At 40.3% G+C, this 10,504-nt stretch overlaps 1 protein-coding gene across 3 annotated transcripts in view; it reads right to left on the bottom strand.

Annotated features, from left to right (window-relative positions):
- Positions 1-10,504, bottom strand: part of GPSM2 (G protein signaling modulator 2) — a 37,560-nt gene that overhangs the window by 19,079 nt on the left and 7,977 nt on the right. The window contains exon 1 of one of the 3 annotated variants that reach the window (XM_051625463.1): positions 9,461-9,516. The exons of 1 other annotated variant lie outside the window; for it this stretch is intronic. The gene's annotated coding sequence lies outside the window, so the exon portion shown is untranslated. Of the gene's footprint in view, positions 1-9,460; positions 9,517-10,504 lie in introns of those variants that run through there. One more of the 3 variants, XM_051625466.1, reaches the window with a different exon arrangement.

The following is a 10,504-nucleotide window of genomic DNA, read 5'->3' on the forward strand; positions in this document are numbered from 1 at the left end:
AGCAGTACATTTCACATCAGCTGTTTAAAACTCCATTTTATCTGAGCTACACTTCTGTCGTCACACTTAACATCATCCTTTGACCGATGCCACCATCTCCCTCCAGCTGGAACCATTACACCAGTTTGAACCATTAATTACACCAGCCTCCTTCCCTCCTTACTGGCCATACTGCACATTCCGTGTCTTGGGAGGGTGACAGACACACCCAAGTTGGCTAACTCATCATGACCACAGATCCAACAAAAATTACTGGGTCTGGTCTTCACACCTCACTTCCTTCACCTGAAACTCATTAGGATGTCAAGTTATGCCTTCAGCCACACCAACATGTAATCAGTAAACAAACTTAAAGCATATTAATTAGAGTGGTGAATTCAAAATTCAGGAGGTGGAAATTGATGAACCCTTCTATACACAGTATCTTTCAGGCGTAAACTGGCCTTGGGAGGATTACAGTAGATCAGACTAAGCCTTGCTCTTTCAGTTGATGCACCTTAACTATTCAGAACATCTCTGTGTAACCAAACCTTTCCCGAACCGGTGATCTACATGGAACTGAGTCAGAGGGCAGAACACTGCCACAGAAAAGCCTAGTGAATGAACAGAAATCAGGAGGTCTGCTTTATTGGCATATCTAACAGCAAAATGGGCTTTCTCCTCAACTTGCATTTTTTATTAAAACTTCACATAGCATGAAAAAAAGCACTTGGTTCATATTAGGAAAAAATAATGGTATTAATGCAAAGTAGATTCTTTACATTTGTTCTTTCCACACTTCTAAACAATGTAAAATCTGTAGCCATGTTAAAGAGCTGTTTTTCAAGACAGTAAAAACTGAAAACTGAAGTTGCACACAAAACTTTGAAATGCACAATTTAACTATTCCAGCTATCAAATGCAGGAAGTACTAGCTTCATTGTAATTTCAAGGAAGCAAAAAAAAGCACACAGAAGAAAGACTGAGGATCCTTCCAAAGTAGAAAACTAAATTGGTGTTACTAATTACACAGCGGTATGAGACCAATACCACCACCCCTGAAATCAAAAAAAAGCAAGGCAGAGGTTAGGCAATCAAATGTGGCAGCCAGTTTATACCCCACAATAGGCAAATGATGCTCTTTACAAACTCTTTATTAGGAGAAAATGGTGAGCCATAGCTAGGGCTCATCCACCCTGTCTATAGACAGCTAAAGGATCTTCAATTAAACTACCTGCAAAAAGCTAACTTGGCCTCAATTAAATGTTTGACAGAGGTAAGTACATCTTCAGATGAAGTCACTTTCCATTCTTTTCTATTAAATCAGATTTATATAGAAGCTGTATAGATATTGAAGCTTGGGGTTTGCATGGCATAGCATTCTAAGACTGAATTCTTTACTAAATTCTAAACTACTTTTAACTTGATTCTCTGAAATTGTATAAAAGTCCATTAATTTCTACACATTTTTAGAATGAAATGAAAAAAAAAAAATTAAAATACTGATGTTAGATACTGAACAGAATCCCACATAACAATGCTTTAAAAAGTAAAACTCTACCACGCTTGCACTTACTCAGTATTCTTCATAAAACTATTGTGTTCTCAGAAAGGAAATCAAGGCCTAATGGTTGACATTCAAAGACAGTACAATTTCATCTTCCATTAACATCAGTGGACTGAATCCGCGATATATATATGCTAAGACCTGAATAAAGCTCACTCTGAAGAAAAATCATGGAAAAAACCAGGACTCCCATCTTCAATTCTGATCAGTATATTTCAAACCCCTGACAACAGTAAAACAATGGCTGTAATTTCATTCTCAAAAGCCTGTTACGCAAGCTAATTGTCCTACTTACAACTTCCAGACAAGCGTTTCATGTTTTAAGGCATTTTCCATTTCAGAAAAGATTTTATTCCATATTGTGAATTTTATCACAATACAAGTGACTACTTGTAAGAGGGGATCATGCAGATACAAGAAACACTGTACTAAGCCCAGTGTGATTACTTTTGTCAGCTTAATTTTAAACTCATCTCTGCACCACTTTTGACAGTTCAACAGCTGATTAGCAGAGAGCACATACAAACCACCTTCACTGATGAAGCGAATTTCAGGTTTTATTCAGCATCAGTGATGACAAGGAGCAATACCTGCTCTGAAATACTGCCTTTTCTCCTCGTGGATTTATATATGGAGCAGATACCCCCAGAATAAACTAGGCTTCTTGCAAAGGCCTGTCTTAGCAGCATGCGCCATACCAGCAGCATACAAGCATACCTTCCATCATATAATCCAAGCGCAGCTCACATCAGACATTAACAACTTGCATCTCAAAGACAGAAGAGGAAAACTGACATTTGTAAACTACCCCAAACACTCCTCCTAGGTACGAGTCTAATAAAGCAGATCCTGTGGCGCTTGTAATCACTGCAGAGCACGGGAAAGACCCAGCCTAACACATCCTATGTTATCAGACCAATTTGACAAGCTGCAAAGGAATTAATATCACTATCTAATATTCTTCATTCAGATGCTTCCTCCTCCACCCCAATTATGTTCACCATGCTGCCTTATAAATACAGGCCCATATGAAACTAAGACAGATTACTGAATGTTGCAGACAATCCTAAATGGGTGGAAACGGTGCACCATTGTGTGGCTTTGGGCCTCAAGTGATGTTCCTTCAACAAAACAGGAATTCTATCAACACACTGCTCCACAAGCCTGGAATTTTGCTTACAGAAGTGGTATATAACAGACATACTAATAGAAGAAGGAATATGAAGTTTCCTCTCCTTTGCCTGAATCATGTGGGCAGTGCTATCTTTTATATATTAAATCATCAGCTCCTTACTGGAAAGAGAATAAAAAATTGCAACTGACAGTGTGAGGCGAGATGGGTGTCCTGGTCAAGCTAGGAATTTTATTGCCAGAACAGCTAAATGCGTAGATAACTACTTTTTATGAAATCAAAATAACAGAATTACTACAGTGAGGTATGGAAACTTGACTACATTATCTATGAAATATTTCATGTCCCTTCTTAGCCAATTAATGCCCAAGACTTAACTACTTCAGTATAACCAACAGTCTTTCCAGTCAGTCAACAGAAGCGCAGAGGTTATAAAACAGTAGGAAAATACTAATAATAGGAGCCATGACATTCATTAGACTCCCCCTCAAAAAATTAAAATAATTGCTAAATGAAAAATTACACAATTACTATCATTATCTGTCATGAACTCCTGAATGATCCAACTGATTATACTATTCACTTCTCTTCCCAATTTTTTTCTAGCACTGTATTTACCCACATGGAAGAATTGGCTATTTGTCCAAGTACTTTAATTTACTCACCAATTTATTTTAATAAAGTCACCAATATTACTGCAAGAGGAGAAACCCCCTAGCGACAAAGAAGTATGCACAAAACAGCCCAAGCTAGACCAAAGTAGTACTGTAAAAGAATTTTATTGAAAATATTAATAACTCTATGAAATAAATTAATGAAACTATTGCATAAAAACCCACAACTACTTTGCAATATTAAATACATAATTATAAATCATACTAGTTTATAAAACGCTATTTATATTTCTTAATCTTTAAAAAAGGTCCTAGCAATGAGATCCTTCTCAATCTTGAGGTAATTTCAAAGTAAAGATCTAAGAGGTGGCAAGCATCTATGAGTCAAATTTTGCTCACAATGAAGTGAGGACCTGACCACATCCACAGCTGAAAATGAAAGCATGGACTTGAATTCAGTGCTAGAGAAACAAAAGATGCAAACCACAGTCCAGCATGCATTATCTAATTGCTAATATGGTCCTGCATTGTGATAGACTTGGTAACAGTGGAGATATTTAGTTTACCATCCTATTTCTAAGAACATTGTTTGCTTGTGGTTTCCTTTACTTCTCTGATTATCTAAACCAAATGAACCTTGCTGCATGGTGGGTTCTAAACACAAGTAAGAGAAGGTTTATTTCCTCTGGCTAATTCCTCCACTCACATCTCTTTTGGTATGTCAGACAAAATGCCTTGGCTTATACGATATTCTCTTAAAGGCAAAAAAAAGCACCTAGGAACACTTCTACATGCCCTCTTAACATCTCCTGTACATGTCCTTTTAAATTCTGTAAATCCTTTTTGTTCTCTTCCCCCTTCAGTTGATAAAGGGCTGTGCAAATGCTTCCTTTAACACATAAGCATTGCTTAGCATTATTTTCAATATTACCTATAATTACCAACCTTAAAACACAAGCAGTCTTAATAACACAAGTTATTTTCCCCAATCATAAAAAAACTATTCCAAACAATCATGATAACTGATCCCAAAAGCATCTTCCTTCTCTAAGCCAGAAAGAAGCTCACCTCCATTCTCATGGGTTATTTTTTTTTCCTATTACATGAAATACCTAAGCAGTAGATAAAAACTGCACATACACTACACAACAAGAGAAACTTTTATCATACCAAAACCTGAAAAAAAATTAAAAACTTTCAGTTAAGGAACATTTACATTTCTGGCAAGGATCTGGTACCTCTACACACACTAAACACCCTGTTTTCACCCAGCAATCAGATTGAAACGTAAATACATACCTTAAAATGGAATCATTAAGAGCAGAGGGAGATGCCAGAATCTTATGAGAATGATGCAATATGTAAGTGACAAAAAAACATATATCCTGGTTGCTAGTATATTCAGAGCACTGTCATAGTTCCGGTCCAACCCTATTAACTTCAGTAAATGCAAAGATGCCTTATTAGGCATAGCAAACGTATAGTGTAAGTTTGAAAATACAAATATTTAAGGCATCTGGCAATGACGAAGGTCACAGAGGGACTCATAGTCTTCAAATTAACACAGACAAAACCAAACAAACAGCTAGCACACAATTCCACTAAGCAGAACAACACAAAGGAGCAATAAATGCACCTATCAGACTGATACCAGTGTTCAGTGATTCAACAGTATACCTCTGTGCCTGTATCACAAAGTAGCTTTCAAGAATAGAACATCCTTTTCCTAAGAGAATCAGTATTTAGTTAGAAATCAGCTTGCTATTTAATGTATGTACTTACTGTCTACTGTGCAAATTAAAGAACTGGGTGTAGCTAAGTGACCACAAGGATTTTTTTATTATAAGGATATTCCAGCAGATAGTTTACGTAAGCAATCTATTTAAATTCTGAAGTAAGGAAGTTCCACACTATGACAAAATAAGAAAGAAAGAGACCACGAAGTGCCAGCAGAATATAACTAATATTCCCATAATAAGATTAATAAGACACTGAAAATTCTAAATGCAACAAGATTAAGATTTCAGATACAAGAAGACAGCAGAATAACATCCTCCCTTTGTCTTAAAAAAAGTTGTAATAGCTCAGAATTTTTCACATATTTGATACATCGAGGTATTAGGAGTCTTTAACTATTTTTTTATCAGAATGAATTATAAATTTTTGCATATTGTCACTCATAGGCTGAAAACAAGTACTGTGCTGCCCTCTTTCCAAGCATCCAACAACTCAAGAGATCTGCAATTTCGAAGTGCTTAAATGCCACAATAGACTTCAGTGATGTTTCACAGTAAAGTAATAACTTGTGATCCTTTTATTCTTAGCATAAGTTGAAATCAGATTACCAGAAAAATCATTAAGAGTTTTGTTACCAAGTTCTGAACATAAATTTGAACCTTGCTCCTTCAGCTTATTAGGGACAATCTCATCACGCAAATTAACATATACTAGATCTCAGGCCTCTGCCACCCAACAAGACATTCACTCAAGCACTGCACCTTCAGTTTGGGAAATGAAGCATGTGAAAAGAACACCATAATGGAAACATTCAGCACAAAATGTTGACTATTTGCACTTAAGCTGACTGAGTAAGTTGATCACAAATCTGTCCAATAAATGTTCTGTTTAGCGCAGCTCCTTCTTGTCATGCAAGATCTCCTAAAAAGAGATGCTGGTGACTAAGAAAACAGGCAGATTGCAGAAGTATCTTGCAGAGAAAGACAAAGATTAACCTTAAGATTCTATAAATAAAATATACTCTTAGAAAAACACATCAGCAACTTAAGTGGAGTGATATAGCTGCTGTATCAAATTTTGTGTTTCACACTGTGACACTCACTCACAGGTTAAGTAGGCATTCAACACTCCAGCAAGCTGGAGCAGATGGAGCTCTCATAGAACCTGCATGACACAACCAAAATGATCCATGATGAATTAAGGCATGGCATATAACCTATGCCCCTCAGTTCGGAAGAATTAACAGCAAATATTAACTCTGCCTTTGCAATTGTGTATCTACAGCTGAACAACATATGGCTACAACCTGTAAAAACTGTAAATGTGTGCAATGAGCACATACTACAGCGAGAAGAAGACATTTTTTCTTATGTTTGGTTCCTACAGACACAGTTTATTTATGCCACATCCCCTGTGTAGATTAAAGAAAAACAGTATTTCTTGAGATGCAAAGTTGTAAACTACTTTGCATGCTTATTCTAACTTCGGGATGCAGATGCAAATGTATTCAGAAGCTGGTCAATGCATTTTCTTTCAGTCTGTGTAATGAACACTGAACCATTATGCCTCCACCATCCATAGATTCATGCACTCTAAGTACACATCATCACACAAACACAAGTGGTCACAAGAGAATATTCTGTCCGCTAACAAAAGATCTCTAGGTATGGTGCAGGCACCAAAGTCTTGCATGCAAGGAACAAAATTCCTAACAGTAGAAAAACTGGTAGAAAAACTGAAATAGTTAAGAAATAAGAATGACTTAGAGAAGTTTCTTTGTAAATAATGTATGGCTCATATTCCCTGTAATTCAGCTGCATTAGTTTTTCATTGCTATTAGTAAAAGTTTTATAATACACCAAAGTTCTATTATATGAAAAAGGATATTCTTCAAACACTGCCAAATTTGAGTCCCAAGAAGCATCGTGACATTAATAATCTGTTCAATACTATTTAAGTTTCAGACCATCTCTTACCAGTTTTTCCACTTTCATTTTTCCTGTGTGTTATACCCCTAATGTTGTGGTCTTCCATGAAATAACACTTGATTTCTTGATATGATCTTTGTATTGCTGGCTTGCTTTTAGATGCCTAAATAAAAGTTAAGGGTTTGGGTTTTTTCCTTTACCTGGTATCTACCTATTCTTTCATTAACAGGAATAATAATAGCAGTAACAGGTTCATCTTTCAGAAAGTCGAAAGGTCAACACTTACTCCTTAAATATAAACAATCCCATTAAGATGTTAACTTTAAAGACTACTAAAAGCAAGACCATAGCTACCAGATGAGGGCCAGAATGACTAAGCTGTGGAAAGAGAAATTGATCACACAACTGCTACAAAAAACCTGAATGACAAAAAGAGATAAGGAACAAATATTTTTGCTATTAAATTTAAAAAGTGGAAAACTAGGATAAACTAAAAATTATCCTATTTCAAGCAAAACAGAAGAATCCAGATAAACTGTAAAACAAGAAAAACTCTCCACGTGTTCAACAGTTTAAACTACGGACAGAAAGCATTTATTTTTAGAAAAACTATCCATTGCTTAATAAAAGTTTTCCTTCCTAAGTAAAAGGGAGCCAAGCTGCTCCCTAAATCATATTACAGGTGCGGAACTGAAGACCCATTTTCAAAACTCAGTTGCTGTCCTCTGCCACAGGCCAAAAGAAACAGGTGTTGTATCTTTTTCACAATGTTTTTAACTCAAAATTAATACTAGAACAGACTGGGTTACTGACTACCAAAAGAAAATCTAACTGCAGAAAGAACTGTTGTCTCTACATGTCTCACAGAAAAAAAAATTTAAAAAATTAACAAATTAAGTCAAGTGACAGTAGGAGCACAAGAACAAAACAGTAAAACGGGTTCAAAAATTTAAACTAATCATCAAATTCTTAAGTAACTCTCCAGCAAGAGTAGCAGGAATGTACAAACCTAAGTAGTTTTAAACTGCTTGAAAGACTTACAAAAGTATTTAAATAACAGTATTTTAAATAAAGCAATGGACAAGACCCACACAGGTTTCTCGTAGTCCTGTTGTAAATTACAGGTCAGTTTTGTCTTAGCTTTACAGGGAAGTAACTGCAAATATAAAGTCCTTCCTGCCAAAGAGGGATGTAAAATCACAGTTCAAAAGTCTAGGAAATCATTAATGGGACAAGTAAGAAGGAACCTTGGTACAGGCCTACAAATTAGTTTAAATGTACAATAAAATATATGAGCCAAGAATTTAGAAGAACTGCATTATGAGGAAGCCCTTTTGCTGAGATTTTCAGCTCAAATAAAATTATTACTTAAACAAAATGTATTGGAGTTTTCAGATAAAATTTAAGAAGGGCCTGGAATATCTTAACTGATCTTTTTGAGATGCAAGACTGAGTACATTCTTCTAAATTCTGAGATGGCTGCATAGCTCTCCATGGCAACCCAGGATGCAGGCACCCTGCAGCGGGCTGGCAAGAATCTAACAACAGTACATTCAGCTAAAAAAGCTTCTAAGGCTAAAGGAAGGCCGCAACTTCAAGGTGAGGTATAATCTGTATATTTTCAATCAGGTCAATAAAAAAAATAAAGGATTGCTGAATAACTATGCTCCTCCATTCAAAAACTGGGTAAGAAAAACAAGGGTAGGAACTAGACCAGCAAAGGCACTGGTCCCGTAGGTAACTCAGACTAGGTGTGGTATAATTTGAGTTCAGATATGACACAAAATAATGTTAACTCCAATTCATTAAGTTTGGAGCTTTTTCCCTGTGTACTTCACTCTTCACAGTATGCTCGCAGCTCTTTTTTTCATGTCACATTAATAGCCTGTTTCATTCCCCCCCTTTAAAATTATATTTACTATTTATTGCCCATATCTATCTTGCTAAGCACAGCACAGCCGATTAAAGATATCCGATGTAGTATATTTTTCTACTAACTTAGAGAAACAAGGGTGACCTTTCCACAACATACAAACAGTAAAGGATGGTTGGATGGCCATGTCTTAATTCGTTTCCAAGTATGTGAAGCTGACGACTGACAGAACTACCACTTAAAGTCAAAACACTCGGCTTCAGACACCAACAGCGGCCTTCCAAAGCCCACTACACGGTAAGTTTACTCCCCAACCCCTCAGGCTCAGAATCGGCTCGGCGATCAAGGCCGCCGCAGCCTCGTGAAGCGCGGGACGGAGCAGCCGGAGCCGCCCGCCGGCGGCGCGAGCGCAGGTGCCGGCAGAGGCAGGTCCCCCCTAGGCCGCCACCGCGGCTGCGGCCGCACAGCCCGCACTCCCGGCTCCCAGCGCTCGCCGCTGCCACCACGACCCGACTCCCGCCCCAGCCGCCGCCGGCCTCCCGGCGGGGACCGGTCCGGGGCGCCCCTTCCCGTCCGGGGCGCCCCTTCCCGCCCGGGCCGCGCCGCGCCCCCCGCCTCGCCCCCCCTCACCTCACCCGCCGCGGGGCGGCCGCTGCCTGACGGGCCGGCGCGCGGCAGCTCCAGCGCCAGTGCCGCCGCGGGGCGGGGCAACGGCCGCTCACGCGCAGCCGCTCTTCGAACGCACCAATCCCCGCGCGCCCCCGCTGACCGGGCGGGGCCAACGGCTCCCGAACCTGCGCGCGCCCCGCCCCGCCCGGAGGCCGCGTCATTCGCACCGGCCAATGCGGGAGCGGGCACGCGGGGAGCGGGGGCACCGCGGCCGGGCCGTGGCGCTCCCCCGGGGCGCGGGCCGCCCGGGCATGGCGCTCCTCCCAGGGCCCCGCGGCCCGGCCATGGCGCTCCTCCCAGGGTGCGGGCTGCCCGGCCATGGCACTCCCCCCAGGGTGCGGGCCGCCCGGCAGCCGCGCTCGGGTTACCGGGGGATAAGCGGACACCGCAGCGCCCGCCGCGCACCTGGCGTCCCCGCGGGCCCCGCCCCCTCCCCAGGCGGCTGTAGGGGACAGCGCTCGGTCCTGTGCCCCCAAGAGCGCAAGGGCAGCTGAGCCCAAGCCCCCCGCCCAGCAGCTCCGTGGGAGCTTTCACAAACGCTTCGCTGCCCGCCGAGCACCACAGCGCAGAGGCGGGCAGCTGTGCTATAGCCTACAGGAACTGCTGCTGTAAGTTCCCTTCTTTCTGCTTATACTGACTGCAGCTCAGGTGAAACATCTTATTTTATGAAGCTGACAAGACTGTACGTTACTTCAGCGTCAATTAATTGCGTTTTATCTGATGAAAGGGGATGAGAAATAGATTTTCAAAAGTTTAGTGATTTTTCTCTGGGGTAGAGGTTGAAAAAACACATTATGGTGGGGAGGTGAAGTGTGAGAAATTGTATTTTATTACTTTTTCAGTTTTTAACTGAGGTTGAATTCTAGTACCACCCTTGGCCTTGTTACCAAGAGGTTTTTGCATATAATACTACGGAGGGATTAACAAGCACAGTTACCTTGCACTGAGCTCAATTCTTTTCCCATTGCTTTTGGCATTTGTCAGGGGGATGGTTCTGAAAGATCT

This window comes from Apus apus, chromosome 7 (assembly GCF_020740795.1).
Source record: "Apus apus isolate bApuApu2 chromosome 7, bApuApu2.pri.cur, whole genome shotgun sequence".
Classification (NCBI taxonomy): Eukaryota; Metazoa; Chordata; class Aves; order Apodiformes; family Apodidae; genus Apus; species Apus apus.